This window comes from Calonectris borealis, chromosome 5 (assembly GCF_964195595.1).
Source record: "Calonectris borealis chromosome 5, bCalBor7.hap1.2, whole genome shotgun sequence".
In the NCBI taxonomy this organism is placed as follows: domain Eukaryota; kingdom Metazoa; phylum Chordata; class Aves; order Procellariiformes; family Procellariidae; genus Calonectris; species Calonectris borealis.
In genome coordinates, this window is record NC_134316.1 from 39,849,694 (window position 1) to 39,864,856 (window position 15,163).

Sequence of the window (15,163 nt, forward strand, 5' to 3'; positions counted from 1 at the left end):
GGTCTGTGAACGGAGCCTGGGGGTTATCACCTCCCTGATGGCATGTCGGAGCGGTAACTGGTGATGGAATTTCTTCCCCTTCTGTTAGAGAGACGTGTGTAGAGTGTATAAAGTACAGGAAAGGAATATCATTATTATTGTACAAGAGCAATCAAAAAGTTAGGACAAACCACAGCTGATGCTGCTTATTTGCTCTTTATTCAGTCCTCTTGTACCGATGCATTACGAGATGGACTTTAATTGCATAACCACATACTCTTTTTTTTTTTCCCCAGGATTCCTGTCTCGTTCAGTATGTTAGAGTTGCTATATGACTCGCAGCCATACTGGGTTTGTTTTCTGTGAAGGAGAGCTGCCTGCAGAACACTTGCTTTATGTGTTTCAGCCGTTGAAAGATGGCAAGTATCAAATGAAGGTTACAGAAAGTGACAAGATCAAATAGTTAAGGCAGAAGAATGCTGCTTTGGAGAACTGGACTCTGTTCTTGCCGGTGATATAGGCATACGTTATATTAATGAAGCTTTTTCAACGAAACACTTCACAGTTGTCCAGTAATTTCAGTCCCTCATTTGTTGGAGACGGACACCAGGGATCTGATCTATAGATGTGCTGAGCCCTCGCTGCAAATGAAGTTATGGTGGTCGTGCTTTGTGTGTTTCATAATTGTCTGCACTCTAAGAAGTCGAGTTCTCTGAAATCCCTCTCAGATTAAGCACCCAAAAAAAGATTTTTGGAATCTCTGTGCCTCAAGACTGCATCTCTAAAACAGGGGTGATAACAGGTCCCTTAGCTCAGAGTGGTTTGTGAAAATAAATTTAATAATGTCTGCAAAAATATAATGATGGTGGTTAGCGTCATGAGCAAATTAATAATCCCTGCTTCAAACCAGGATTTGCTTAATGCACAAAAAATAAGTAAACAAGATTGAACAGCGTGGAAGAAGACAAAGTACTGAACAGGTGAGCACTGTCCACCCTTAACGCTGAATACCGAAGAAAGCCATGAAAACATGGCACTTGATAGTCTTTAATGGCACAACTACATTAAAAATTAAAGCTAACCTTAATTTTTCCATTTTCTCATTTCTGAGTGCTTGTCTATGCTACTGAGATAATATTCTGTATGACATACTTTTCCACCGGGTAATTCACGCTGCAGATCCCCATTCGTTAGTTAACTGCTACTTGTTAGCAGTTTCTACCTTTGCCAAACACACGTCTCTAGCGTTATCCACAGCAGAGTGTTTCCAAATCAAATTATGATAGGCTGCCATTCTAAACCCAATATTTAAATATCCCTGTCATGAACAATCCTCCCGGAGAGCAGAAATGCCGACAGACGTAACAGCCACCCTTCTGGAGCATCTCTGACGCTCTGTCTCATTCTATTTTTGTGCAAACCATTTCTCTCCAGTAGCAAATGGGAACTCAACCTCCATTTTAATTATTCATGTTGTCCATCTTTCCTGCTGACTCTGCACCTCTCCTCAGCAAGTATGTCTTCGGACGAGTGAGGGGCTGAAAAGCAAAGACTCCTGGATGGGAAATAACGGGGTTTGATGGCTTACAATAAATCTTCAATTACATGGTGAGACTAGCCGAAGCACTGCTGGAAAGAATTGTTCATCTGGTAACATTTTCACCTCTACTGCAGCATAAAAGTCTAGGGCTTTTTCACTCGGCTTCCCCTAAAGGGAGAGTCCTAATGAGCATTGCGGTTCCGTCCCTGTTAGCAGGAGGTGTGGATTACACACGGAGAGCTAATGAAAGCTGCCAGGTAAAATGAGGAATTTATGCACGCTGCTTTTAATGTCAAAGAAAGGCACCTTAAGCAATGAATATTTAGATGTATTCATTCCATTTGTGTGTTTTAAAAATGCATAAAACACTTGGATAAAAACTGGTACCTTTTCATGCCCTGGTGTTTAGACGTCATTTAGTGTCACCCTCCCCCCAGTGGAATTATTTTTATGTATTTCTTTGATCAGAGCTAATAAGGAATCTCATCCTACTATGCCCCCCTCTGCTAGGCACTACACATACATATACCAAAAGAGACTGCTCCTAATTACTATGTTCATTATCTCCAGTGGATGCAGGATTGGTAGCGCTGAGCACTCCAATCACGTTATGGGTACAGTGGGGACACTACCAAGGACTCCCTTTATAGTCTCAAATAAACAGCTAAATTGAGAGAACTACATCTACAAATGGAAGGAAAACCGTCTCTGTGCGCATCTCTAGCGGTCCGCGGAGACAGAACAAATAAACTAGCTATACGCCATCAGGTGAAAGGTATTGTTTACGCATCCTTACCATTATACCCTGGGCAGTTTCCAAAACATATTAGAGGCTGCTGAACAAGGAGATCATCACAGCTTTGGAGTCTGCCAACATGAGTTTGAACTCACAGATTAGTAGTAAAAAGCTCCAAGTCCCCTTCCGTGTTCTGGGCAAATCTAGTTCTGCAGTGAAGCACAGGAGATTTAAATTCCTATGCTAATGCAAAATTAGCTGGGCTTGAATTACTTATGAAATGAGCGATTTGCTACTGGTTTTATAGTAAATAGGAATGGGAAAATGTTCTTTTAAATGCTTATCTTCTGGTTTGGGGAAAGATATCAAAAAATGAACCAACCAGTGATAGAAAATTATGGGCAATGAAAGGAAAACACTGAAATCACAAAATTTTAAAGGGGGGAAAAGGAAGGTTTGAGTGGGCTGCTATGAGTTCATCCCCCTTATTTTAACATTTTTGCTGGTGAAGTTTCCTTCTTTCCACCCTGAAAACAGTGACGACGTTACCAGTATCTTCAGATGGCACTACACACGCAGTCATGTACAGAATAGCTTCCAGTAGGCCTCAAAAGCCATCGTTGAATCGTGCTTTAGAAACCCATAGCATGGCCAAATTGCAAGATTCGGGTTTTTAAATCCTTAATCAGGCATTTTTGCTGACTTCAAAGTCTGTTAATTTCTCCTTTCGTTCAGCGCATCTGCCTGTACTTTTCCTTTTCCTGAGATGCTGTTTTCTGCACAGTTTTTATAAATACCGCTAATCACATGCATTGACTATAGAAAAAAATAGCCAGGCTTGTGTGCTCTTTTTTTCTCCTGGAAAAATGCCACGGGGAAGATCTAACTAAAGCGACTGCAACGACGGCTGCAGCTGGTGCCCTCTTCAAAACTGGGTCCCCCCTCGTTGCTCTCAGCTCTGGGCTGCAAAGAGCAGAGAAGCTGGGGGACAGTGAGGAGAGTGATGCTCCCGGCGTCCTCAGAGCATTTCCATACATCTCATAGTGCTTTATTAGAGTCGCCTGTTCGAAGGGATGGGGAAAAAAAAAGAGAAAACCTTGCTAACAGTCTAAAAGCTTCCTGAAAACAATTAATCTCCCAATAAACTCCCAAAGGCTCTCTGTCAAGAAGTTAATAAAGACGAAATGTCAGGATGCCACATGGCTGCTAACAGCTGCAGGCAGGAGGGGAAATGAGCTCCCAAGCAAAGAAGCACCAGCTATGTCATCTCACGTAGTAAAACCACACCGAAGCTCCGGGTGCTGGCTTTTGTGTTTCTGCAGGCACCTCTGATCTTAGCATCTCTGCGGCTGCGTTGGCATTATCAACGCAAAAGCCCACGACAGAGAAGGATGCAACAAGTCCAATCTGCAGGTGTTGGATCACCCAGAGGGGACTGGTGGCAGAAGCAGAAGCTGCCCCGTGTCCCGAGAGTCAGGTAACCCCGGGCACGGCCTCCATCCCGCACGGCTCTGCTCGTCTGCATTTGTTTGCTGGATTGGGAGTCAACTGGTGTTTTATTTCCACCCGGTTTCCAAAGGGAAGATCGGGGCCCTGGAGCAGAGGGCCAGCACGCCCTGGAGCCAGCGAGCAGGCGGTGAGCGACCGCTTACAGCCAAGGCTTGCCCAGGAGAAGGAAGGGAAGAAAAGCAAAGCAGTCGCCTCCCCGTGCATCCTCTGTATTGCACATGCCTAACAATCCAATAATCCCCATCTCCAGACCGCACTACAGATGTAGCGTTTGTAGAATACCTCTCAGTAAGCTTTGAATGCCATCATTTTACCGTGCGTTATAAACCCTAATATGGCCAAATTGCAAAGTCCTTGATTTTTATGCCCTTAGTCAGGCACTTGGCTGATCTGAAAGAAGGTTTTAATAAAATAAGAGTCTCTCTAGTCTGATGAATGAAATCAGTATTTGCTTTCCTGGTTTACCGTATTTTCTATTAAAAAACAGGGCTTTGGCTTGGCAGTAAACCCCATGCTACCCAGAGGGAGGATGAAAAACATGGACAGGCTGACCAGATCAAGAAGTGAAAAAGAAACACTTCATTTCATTTTTTCGAGATTGGAGGGAGCTGCAAAATCCAACGAGCAGCGTTGGTGGCAGAACATGAACAAAACCTCTAAAAATCTCTCTGCTTGAACAACCCCAGGCCTTATAATGCTTAAAATAAAGGCGTTTATTTCATTTCAGTGAAGAATTTTCAGCTCTGCTCTGTCCATTTAGTCACACACCGTTTTTTTCTGCACCTTCTGTCTACCTAGAACAGATTTCCTCACCTATTATGGAATCTTAATGATCTCACTCCATCACTGTCTCAGGCATCTAATTGGCCAGGCAGGTCCTTGATTGGATCCCTTCTTCCCCGCTCTCTTTTCACATTATTTTTTCCTACTTCTGGTTGCCTGGTAACCCTAACACCTCTGCTTCCTTCCCAGGAATTTTACATGTTCCCCTCCAACAGGTAGCGATAAAAAAACATTATTTCCATCCTGACTGCTATGTCCCTTCTTCATCTGTGCCTCCACACTACGCGACATTGAAGGCAGACAGGCCACCCAAGCACTGACCCCAGGCTGGCTACCTCCGCAAAGCCGAGGCTGCTCACCCCCGGGCCCAGAGAAAGAGAATTAATGCTAACGACTGAGCTAGCCTCAGGTGGGGAACTTGGTGCATTTGCTGGGCCTGTGACAAATGAGCTGTAGCAAAGTGTTCCTTCTCTGCCTGGTAATTCTGTATTATCGAAGGTTATTTGCGAGGCATTGGGCAGAGGCAAGTTCCAGTTCGGTAGCGGCGGCAGGAGTTTATGGGGGCCTTTCAGATCAACAGCTACATGGGGCTTTTGCCTGCTTAGTCCGCACAAGGTATTTTCAGAGAGGGGATTTACTCGGTCACTGCAAGTGTGGCTGAGAAGGTATGGGTTCCTCTTTCTTTCCATTCAGAAGCTGCTGCAGAGAACATCACTATAGGCTTCACCTCGTTGCCCTGCAGCCTCTAAGCTACAGGGTCCTCTACATGGTAGGAAACTGCTAGTGAATCAGCGCTCAGCATGGGCTCTGGGAACGAATACAGGTGCGTAAGTCTGCTCAAATAGTTCTGGGCTGCAATTTGCAGAGGAATTCCATTCTCAGGAGCATCCACCCCTTCTCCTGCAGGAGTAGCAAAATTCCTATCACAGGCTGCATTAAAAAATGATTGGTTTTCCTCCCCAAATAGAGATTATCTCATCTTTGGCTTCAGTACGGTCCCATAGAAGCAAGGTTGATCCTTTATGTATCAGAAAAATATCAGCCCATCATGTTGGTGCTGCACTCTTCATCACCAGAGACTGAGATGAGTCTTGCTCTGCCACGTCACAGAAACGTGTGACCCTGCCCTCACAACGTACAAAGCTGGAAACAATCTACAGTCCGTCGTGCACATGAGAGAAATCTCCATCTGGGGATATTCTCTCGACCAGATCAGCCAACAGTGGGTCAGTTGTGAGTATTTTACATCAGACTTTGACAGGAAAGAGTAGGTTAAATTAATTAAGCTCACATCACAGAGATTCAGCATGTGCTTCAAACAAGTGACAAACCTGCACTGATACCAGAGCTTCATCTGTATAATTGAAAGTGCCACAGCACCACTCTGCTTTGCAGATCATACTGAAATCAGTAGGTATGTGGCAACTAACAGAATATGCTGGGATGGTTGCACGTCCAGCAAAGAACTAGTCATGTTTTTTTGTCGGTGCAATGGAGACCGGAGCAAGGACACTTACAGATTAACAAGCAAAATATATTATGTGATCATTCCCCCCACCCGCCTCTCCCCAGTGTTCTAAATATCCCTTTTGTTGAACAGGAAAAAATCAGGATAGCGAGGCAGGAGATACACGATCTACTGGAGAGAAGCCAAAACAGCAAAGCCAGGCATGTGTTTCTATAGTACTTAGCACAGTGGGCCTCCACTGGGACTCAGAAGCTATCATGATCCAGTGATAAATAATGATAATAGGAACATCAGGAGATGAATACAGACAAGCTATACATCCTACAAATCTGTCAAAAATTAACATTTACCATCAGCAATACACCACATGACTGACCTTCATAGCTTGATTCAGTGCCATGAAGTGCAGACTGCTGTCTGAGGGAACAGAAAGTAAGGCAGGGCAGGGAGCACCCTCCATCAATAGGGCTGTTTCTCCAGCACAGGCTTCCCCAGTATGGGACAAATCAGCAGCAAAGTGTTTCATTCACATATTGAACATTGCATCTGTAAAAAATTGCACCTGTAAGAAACTGCATTTCTGCCCAGCAGAAAATGCCCTTAACATAATCAGCCTGGGCTCCGTACTGACAAAGGGCATCATGAGCCTTACCAACCTATGTGGTCTTGTTCACCCAGCCCCAAAATACATCATTAACCCTTGTTTAGTCTCTGCCGCTTTACCAAATCTCTCCATCATGTTAAATTTTTTTTTATTCCAAGTTATAACAAGATTTGGATTTAAGGAAGGTTGAGCTAAATGAGTTTCCTTGCCTTTGTAAATCCACTATCAGAGCTGTGGCGAAAGCAGTATCCTTCAGACTTAAGCTCCAGGTTGACTGGAGTATCTTTTCCATCCATATTATCCATCTATGCAACTCAGGATGGTTGTTCCTTCCTAAAAGGGAAAGGTGAATGGAGAGGAACATTTTATGACTCCTGACTTACTAGCCTTTGAGACGAAACCTTGGACTCCATTTTGGGCAGAATAACTGGTCATTTCAAACTGTATCTCAGGTGAGTATCAAGGATACAGAAGCTGTAGCTTGAATTTTTGTATTGCTCATGGGTTTTCTACTTTGTCATCCACAATTACTTTTATGGCAGATCAAACGCCTCCTCTGTCTTTGAACATTTACAATAGTGGATGTGGAAAGTTGTATTCATCACACATTTCTCTCTCTGTATGAGTATCATTTGTTAAAATTCATATGCCTACCTATGTTTTATAGTCATTATTTATCAGATTTATCAGTATATTTTAAAATCTCTCTCAGTCTGTCTACAGGAAAAATACAGAATGTATTAAATGTTGTAAATTCTTAGTTTCACCCCAAAGATCTCAGGCCCTTCAGGTCAGGAGACATTGACTTTCCCATTTGTGAATACTATGTTTCTGAAGCCTGACTACCTTTCACTGCTGATGGAGTGGAAGTGACTATATACGGCATTTGTTTTCCAGATACTAACTGTATCATATCCCATACCAATTTTCAATGCAACAGCTTGTCTCAATGACATCCAGAACCTAGTTCTTTTTAGCAGCTGTGTTTCTCATTTCTGTAACCCGGAGACCTCAGTAAGTTGAGCAGATAAACACTGGATTTATGAGGGCAAGGGTATGTCAGAATATCACCTCTCAAACAGAAGAAAAGAAATCGTCTATGAAGCTACAAAGATGTTGCTGCTTATCCAGTCTGTCTACATAAATCAACCTTTTCATAAAACATTTGCTGTGATGTAAAAGTGACCTACTTCCTTCCAATCTATACAAGACTGTGTTGTACAATGATCTGATTTGTAACGTAAGCATGACAGTGAGTGATTGTATCAACTCCTATATCCTTAATGCAGCTCAAATATCTCATTTCAGCATCTATACTAATTTTAAAGCACTCTTAATGCATATGGTAAATATTTAGCAGCGAGTTTCTAAGTACTTTGTCCATGCCTGTCATCTCTTCATCCCCTCACTTACTAGTAAAACGCTAAAAACACATCATACATTGATAAGGTGGCTTCAAATGTACACTGACATTGGCCCTAATCCCCAGAAGTCTCATCCCAGCAGTCGGTGCTGCGGGACGTGGCAGAGGGGTTGGGTCACTGGGAGACGTGGGAGAGACGCAGGGGAGAGAGATGGGGAGGTAATTCGGCTGAGATGCACAAAGGTGTTGCTAAGAGGTTGGACTTTAACCTCGGGCCCCTGTCACCTGTCCTGGATCACACTCCCAAAGGTTTCTGCCCTGCCACGCCGCAGGGCTCGGTCGCCGAAGTCAGCAGCTTCGAGAGCTCTGTGCTGCTCGTCAGTGTGTGTTCGTCAGCTGCTGGGTTTGTGGCAGGGTCTCCTGTTCGCAGGGGTACCCATCTACAGAGGGCAACTCCTAAGAACAACGTGAGTAATCTGTGTGGCTTACGCGGAGCCCTTCGTATTTAGTAACGTAAGATATCTATATGAGCTACTGTAGGAGGAACTCTTAAACATAAAGAAAAAAGTGTAATCAATAAACTAAACCAAATACCAAATGGGTTAGTAAGTAAACAATACGAGGACAATTGCGACATACCCCATTACTCCCAGCAGACTGGCCCAATTCCCACCATCCCCAAAGCCTCCCAAAACAGAACGAGAGATCTTGCTAATAAGGTGAAGCATAGCTTATTCTTCTAACTGACGAGAGATCTTGCTAATAAGGTGAAGCATAGCTTATTCTTCTAACTGACGAGAGATCTTGCTAATAAGGTGAAGCATAGCTTATTCTTCTAACTGCTCTGCGTTTCTCAGTACTGGGGGTTCTCAGCTCAGCACTGTGGTGACAACACTCAAATAACTGTGCAAGTCCGTGAAGGAAGGCAACAGCCCAGTGAGAGATTTTTCTAGGCTGATCCTCATGAGCAAACCGTTCTTAATCGTAAACCAATGGACTAAGAATTAAATGAAATCTGGATGCTGAAGTCAGTGGGTAGTTGACGGGAGATGCAATCAGAGAAGCAAACACAGGCATGGTCAATGAGTAATTTCATGAATCTATATTAATAAAGATATTTTTGTTTTGGAGGAAAAGTGTCCATTTTCTTTCTGTTCAGTCAGTGTAGATTTGGTTAATATAAATTATGAGAATAATGAGGGCATTAAAAGATCGCATTTTAGTGCCAGGCCTGTTCTTGGCTTGCTGTCTGGTTTCAGATGAATTCCTCATATGCTGCATCTGACCTCGGCATGAGAAAAGCCTAGAGAGCTGCAAAGTCTGCTATCTACTGTAGATTTGGCAGGTTTACAGACAGGCTCTCAGAAAGTCTGTCCTACATGCCCACGTACTTCACTGGTATATGCACAGACCTCTGAATTTATGCAACAGGGATTTTGCAAGTCCATCTTCTGTGGAAGAAGTGGTGTCTTACTGACTTCAGCTGGACCAGATCAAGCCCCTACAACATTTTGTCCCTGTTTAGAAAATGAGTTTTCTCCTTAAGCACCTTTCTCCACTGTGCCCATCTTGGTAGGTTTGGTTACTCGTTTGGGAATAGTATCTCCTTTTTTTATTTGTAGAGATCCACGCCTTTGGAGTCTTGACTGCAGTCCACCTCTGGTATAATCTGGAAAACAATTAATGCATGTCACTTCACAGATTTGTCTGAAGAAACAGTGAGTCAGGGCTCAGACAAATTCTGTTTGCTATTCCTGTCACAGGCACTACTAAAAAAAGCCTGGCCATTTTTTAAATTAATTTAGGATTAAATTGGCTTTTCCAGAAAACAGTCATCTGGATAGCAAATGCTACCTGTAGGGTGATGACAGATAAAAGGGTTTTGCACATTTTGCCTGTTTATGCCTCAACATGGATTTTTCACTGCCACCGACATTTAGCCTTGCTTCCTCGCTCCTGTGCTGCTGTGGCCTCTGTTTGTCCCTGCTCCAGAAATCCTGATTCCTACAGGAGTCCCAGCCACCAGCTCATCTTTCAAGAAGTTGCACCAGCTCCACCTTCAAACATCCATTGCTTCTTCACTGAAGTGCAAAGGTACTGCTTTTATTGTAGTATTTTCCATTTTCTTCCTCATCCACGACATCCTTTTAGTTCATCGTTTCCTCTTCCCACTCTGTCTTTGTTCTTTCATATTCTCACTACCTCTGATTTCAAAGCTCCTGTTCAGCTCCTTCTCTGGAGTATCCACCCAATGCTCTAGACCACTGATTCTCCATTTTTCAAATCCCTGCCAGAAATATATTTTCTCCTTTCCCTAACTAGTATTTAACTGCTATCTGCCTTGAAACCACGTAGTATTTTAAAGAAACATTGGACTGGAATAAAAAATTATTTTTATTAAATAATAAAAATTATTTCCAGCCTCCATATCCAACATGTATCAGGACTATATCTCTGTTTGTAGTAAATACTATATATTGTATATACTGAAATTTTTAAATAAGACATTATGAGGGAGAAAACACATTATTGATGTATCAAGACAGGAGGCTCATAGCTGCAGTCCAAGACGAAGGAATTTCCAGCTTGAAATGCTCAAAGCAGCAATTTCCCATAGTTCTCTGACAACATGTGCTATATTTTTTAATGATTTTCATACTCTGATCCTCTAAGGCAAGTGCAGGGTAGGGAAAGAGGACCATGAATAGAGCTTACAGTGGCCCTCTGTTTTCAGAAATTTGGAAGCACTGCATTGAAACTACCTTTTTTCACCTGGTGTATTCTGACAAAATGTATTTTATGTTCCCCTAACAGTCATACACAAAGTATTTCAAATTTTCTCTCATATAACCTTCTATTATCTGAGGGAGACAACTTGTACAAGATACTTTCTCCAGAGCAAAACTGACCCATGTTACAGCTTGCCCACATTTCAGATGGCCTAATTTAGAAATAGCCCAAATCGAGCTGCATGAGAGTAATGCTGAAAATGATACTTTATAATGGCAGCTGTTTATTTTAAGAACCAAAGTCTTCGGATTGTATTCCCATCGCTGCTGATTTAGCTAAGGACTCTAATTCCTGCGTGTGTAAGTACACGTACACGTATACATATGCAGAACTTGCATTTTTGCATGCACCAAGGACATTTCATCAAAAGTCTTCACCTATTGCCTGTCAGTGATGTTTGGGAGCCAAGCCACCGGGCCAAGGATTATTTCACTGTCACACAAAATGCAGAAGTGAATTAGGAAATCATAAAAAAGGCACAGAGAAGGCCCAAGGCAGGCAGCAACAAGGAAAAAATCTCGAAACGTTAGAGAAAACTCAAATGCCAAGACGGCAGCCAAAACCTCCTCAGCACTAGGAAGGCTTCCTTCCCTGAGCTGCCGGGAGACTCCTGCTCAGGGCTAAGAAATGACTGTGGCAGTGTGTGCAGGCAAGCAGGGCCGTGGAGGCTGCTCTTCGGACTCTCCTCGGGGCGATCCTGCTGATATAAGCGGGGCCCAACAGCTTATAGGGAAAAACCTTTTCAAACAGTGTAACAGTGCAGCAACAGCGTGTTGCAGGAACCATTAAATCAACACTAATTTTCTGCAGTGAAATCCTCAGTGAGCTTCGATTAAATAGTGATAGTGGTACTCTCTACATGTCCACGCTTGGGACCTTACATTTGCAATATCACGCAGCCCCTCTAAATGAGTTTGAAAGGCTTTCAGAGATCAAGTCCATTAGAATTTCTCTTCTCTTTGCAGGATGAAGCAATGATGTTTCCTCACTTAAGGTTCACTTAAGCTCCCGGTATACACAGAGTTATACCAATACCAGACTGTACTGGCCACCTTCCATCACTGCAGTGTCCTGGGAGATGAGGTCTGGCCTGGAAAGCTGCCCGGGTGGGGAACAGAACCATTTTTGCAACAGAAGAAGAAAGCCGAGAACCTCACATGTGAACTGCAGGCCTGATGCTACCGGGATCACGCACAGACGGTAAGCCCGTGACCACGCTGCCTGGGGCTCTGCGCTCACCAGACCTCACAAATTTGTTTCTAGCAAATCTGGGATTGCATGTCCTCAGGAAAACGCCACGTGCTTCAGGATGATGAATGTTGGGGATGCAGCAAGAAGCATTCCTCTTGCAGAGCTTTTCTCTCTTTTTCTGCTTTCTTGTGAGCAGATCACCCATACACGTGGTAAATGACCTTAGAGATCTCCAGTTTCCACTGCAGCTTTCACTCAAGTGGTTTCACTCAAGCACTTCTTTAGAAACAAGAATGCCCATACTCAGAAATGGATCCGTCTCTAGGATGAAGTGAGCCATCTGCTTAGCTGCGCACTGCAGCACCCTCAAGCACATTAGGAGAGAGAGAAAAGCAAGCAGAATAACTATATCCAACTGGAAAAGCAAGTGGGAATGCATTTACACAGAAATCTGACCTAGGCCCTGCAGCTTACACTTCAAACTCAGTAACAGCACGAGCACATTAAAGGTCAGGAGCATAAAACACCTTCATCTCGCCTCTCTTCCAAAGACAGCAGAGCTAACCGCGCGGCAGGGCCTGCTGGTGGCGAAGGGCTCTCTTAGGGGAGAGCACCATTTACTGCATCATCAGCCGCACTCTCTGAAATAGCCTGTTTCTCCTTGGAGGCCACTCAGCTGATCACCACCTACAACTTGCAGGGACTTTTGAGACAAGGCAGGAAAACAGCAGAAGCTTTCCCTCTGACATCAGCCCAGGCAGGTACGTCTAGCAAGAGCCTTTCCAGAGGCCAGGGTTTGGCCACCCGTCAGGCACGACAAAGTTGGTAGGCACTGAATCTTCACCTTAGCAAAGATTGCCCCGTGACGTAAGACAATAAAAACAGATGCCACGTCCGTAAGCCCTGGTTTTCAAAGACGTAGCCGAACTAGGGACTTTCCAGACAACTCTGCTTGTGGTGAGATCTTAACTCCTTCGCACGTCACTGGGACAGATATGAAAAAGGCAGCCGCTTCTCTAGTAGGTCTGCTTGCTTGTAAAATTAGTGCTCAGTTTTCCTCTTGCAGTTCAGCTGTCAGATGGGTTGGAAATAGCTGTGCCTCGCACTACCCGGCTGTCGCACAAGGCAAGCAATTAGAAGCACAAGCGTCCCCATTTGCTCCCGCGCTTCATTTTTAATCTCATAAACAGAGCTTGAGCCACAAAACTGAGAGAGGGAGACGTTTTTTCAAGCTTAGGGGTAGTTAGATGCACATTTGGTGCGTGTCTGTATGTTACCATGGAAGGATTCAGCTGAATGAGAGTTACAGCCATATGCGTGAGTTCAACCCAGTGGTGCTGGTGTTAGTTCTGTGGGTAATGGGCAAGTAGGGATACATGCGCACATATCCCGGAGTGCGGTTGCAATCACGGCTCGATCCTGAAAGCGTAAGCATGACGTAAAGACTAGGTAACAGTCCTAATGTGGACATATGAACTGAGCAGGCTTTACTGCTGGTGGTCACTGGATGGCGTTTCTCTTCTGAATGCCAGCAATTCAAGATGTAGGGGGAGTCAGTGCATTTTAGGATTCTTTTTATGTTGTTCAGTAATTCAATCTCCAGTTACACTCACATACTGTCTGATTAGACTCAAACTCGAGTGACTCACTCCACACACCTGTACAGATCTGAACGCCAAGCGTCACCTGGTCCACCTCTTGGAGTTAAGCGATCTTTACTACCTTGAACTACCTGCCATTTACCTGGGCCGTAAGAGGATGCCAGACACCAGCAGCCCTGCAGTAACTGCTTCCGTGCAGTTACTTATTCCCCGCTAATGCTGCACAATATGCAGCCTTTCAGCGTTACAGGAATGAGTGTCTTCAACTTCATGAAGGGTCAGAGCAGGCACCCTGCCAGTCGTGGTGGAGCCGCTGATGCACAGTAACTCGAGTCCATACTGCCATGGCATAGCATTAAGCAGTTCTGCAGGTCTCCCTGGGGCAGTGGTAACTGGGACGATGGAGCGAGGATCTGCTTCCTTAGGGTCTCAGCAAAAGCATTGTTCGTAAGTCAGATCTAGGTCACTGCTATCTCAAAAACCTCACACCGTGCTCCTTCGCCTGGCGTAGATGTGCCTTCAGAATTAGGACAGCCTTGGATGCTGGTAGATAAGATAGAGGAAAAATGAGGGCTGAAAGATACAGGAGTGCCTACTTGGCGATTCTCAATGTCTGCCTGATAAGAGAGATGTGGGCGGGTTTTTTTCCAAATCTGCGCTTTTCACACACAACAGAGGAATCAACCTCGCTGCTCTCCAGTCCAGTCTGAGTAAAGTGCAAGAGCTTTCCCAGAACACCGGGGTTCACTTGAGAGATTGTAGCTGCAGCCTGCAGATGGGCTGTCAACAACTGATATTAAGAGATTAAAAGTGTTTCTCAAAGTTTGTCGGCAGCATTCCCTTCTAGTGCGACCGTTCTGCAAATTGGAGTACTCATTTTTAATTAAAGTGCAAAAAGAAACACTGGGAATGATGATAAATAGTTTTGATTTGGCCCATCCTGGCTCCGTTAGCCTCCATGGCTAAGCCTCTTAGTTAGCAATTTGCTATTGTCTTTATGAAAAAGAAAGAAAGAATCCAGTATGTTGAAAACAGAATTTGGAACAGTCATTTTAATTCTGAACAGCTGTTCTGTTTAACCATCTACCTCTTAATATTCTTTATCAGCAAACATTTCTGTGACCAAGATGCTGCTCATACACACGCCCAAGGAATGGCTTGTCACTGAGACACTCTTATTTGCCTGCAAACATTTCTGTTGACTATTCTTCCTTGATTGTATACTATTCCTGGGAAAGTCATTGTAGTCCTGATTAACCATTCTCAACCAGGCAAGCAGCAGGCATCAAACAGCCCAGCAGGATCGACTGATCACACAACCCAGACTGTGGACGAAGACACACGCACAATACTCTCTAAGTGAAGCATGTTGCATCTGATGAACCCTTGTCAACAAAGGATCTCTTGCGCTAAAAGAAAATGTTGACTGCTACAAATGATATGGAGAGATCGAAGGAATTTGTTCCAAGGTGGCAACCTTTTCTTGCATATGATTTTATTTCCCTTTCCTCCCTTCCTTGGATATAACTACATAAGACAATCTCCCAAGCAAAGGATTTCAGAGGCTTCTCTGCTTTTGTTTTCCCAGGTCTTTCAGAA

General features: G+C 44.0%; 1 protein-coding gene across 1 annotated transcript in view; it reads right to left on the reverse strand.

The window, feature by feature from the left end:
* The window catches only part of ADAM20 (ADAM metallopeptidase domain 20), a 65,995-nt gene that overhangs the window by 21,385 nt on the left and 29,447 nt on the right, over nt 1-15,163 (reverse strand). The gene's annotated exons all lie outside the window — the stretch shown is intronic.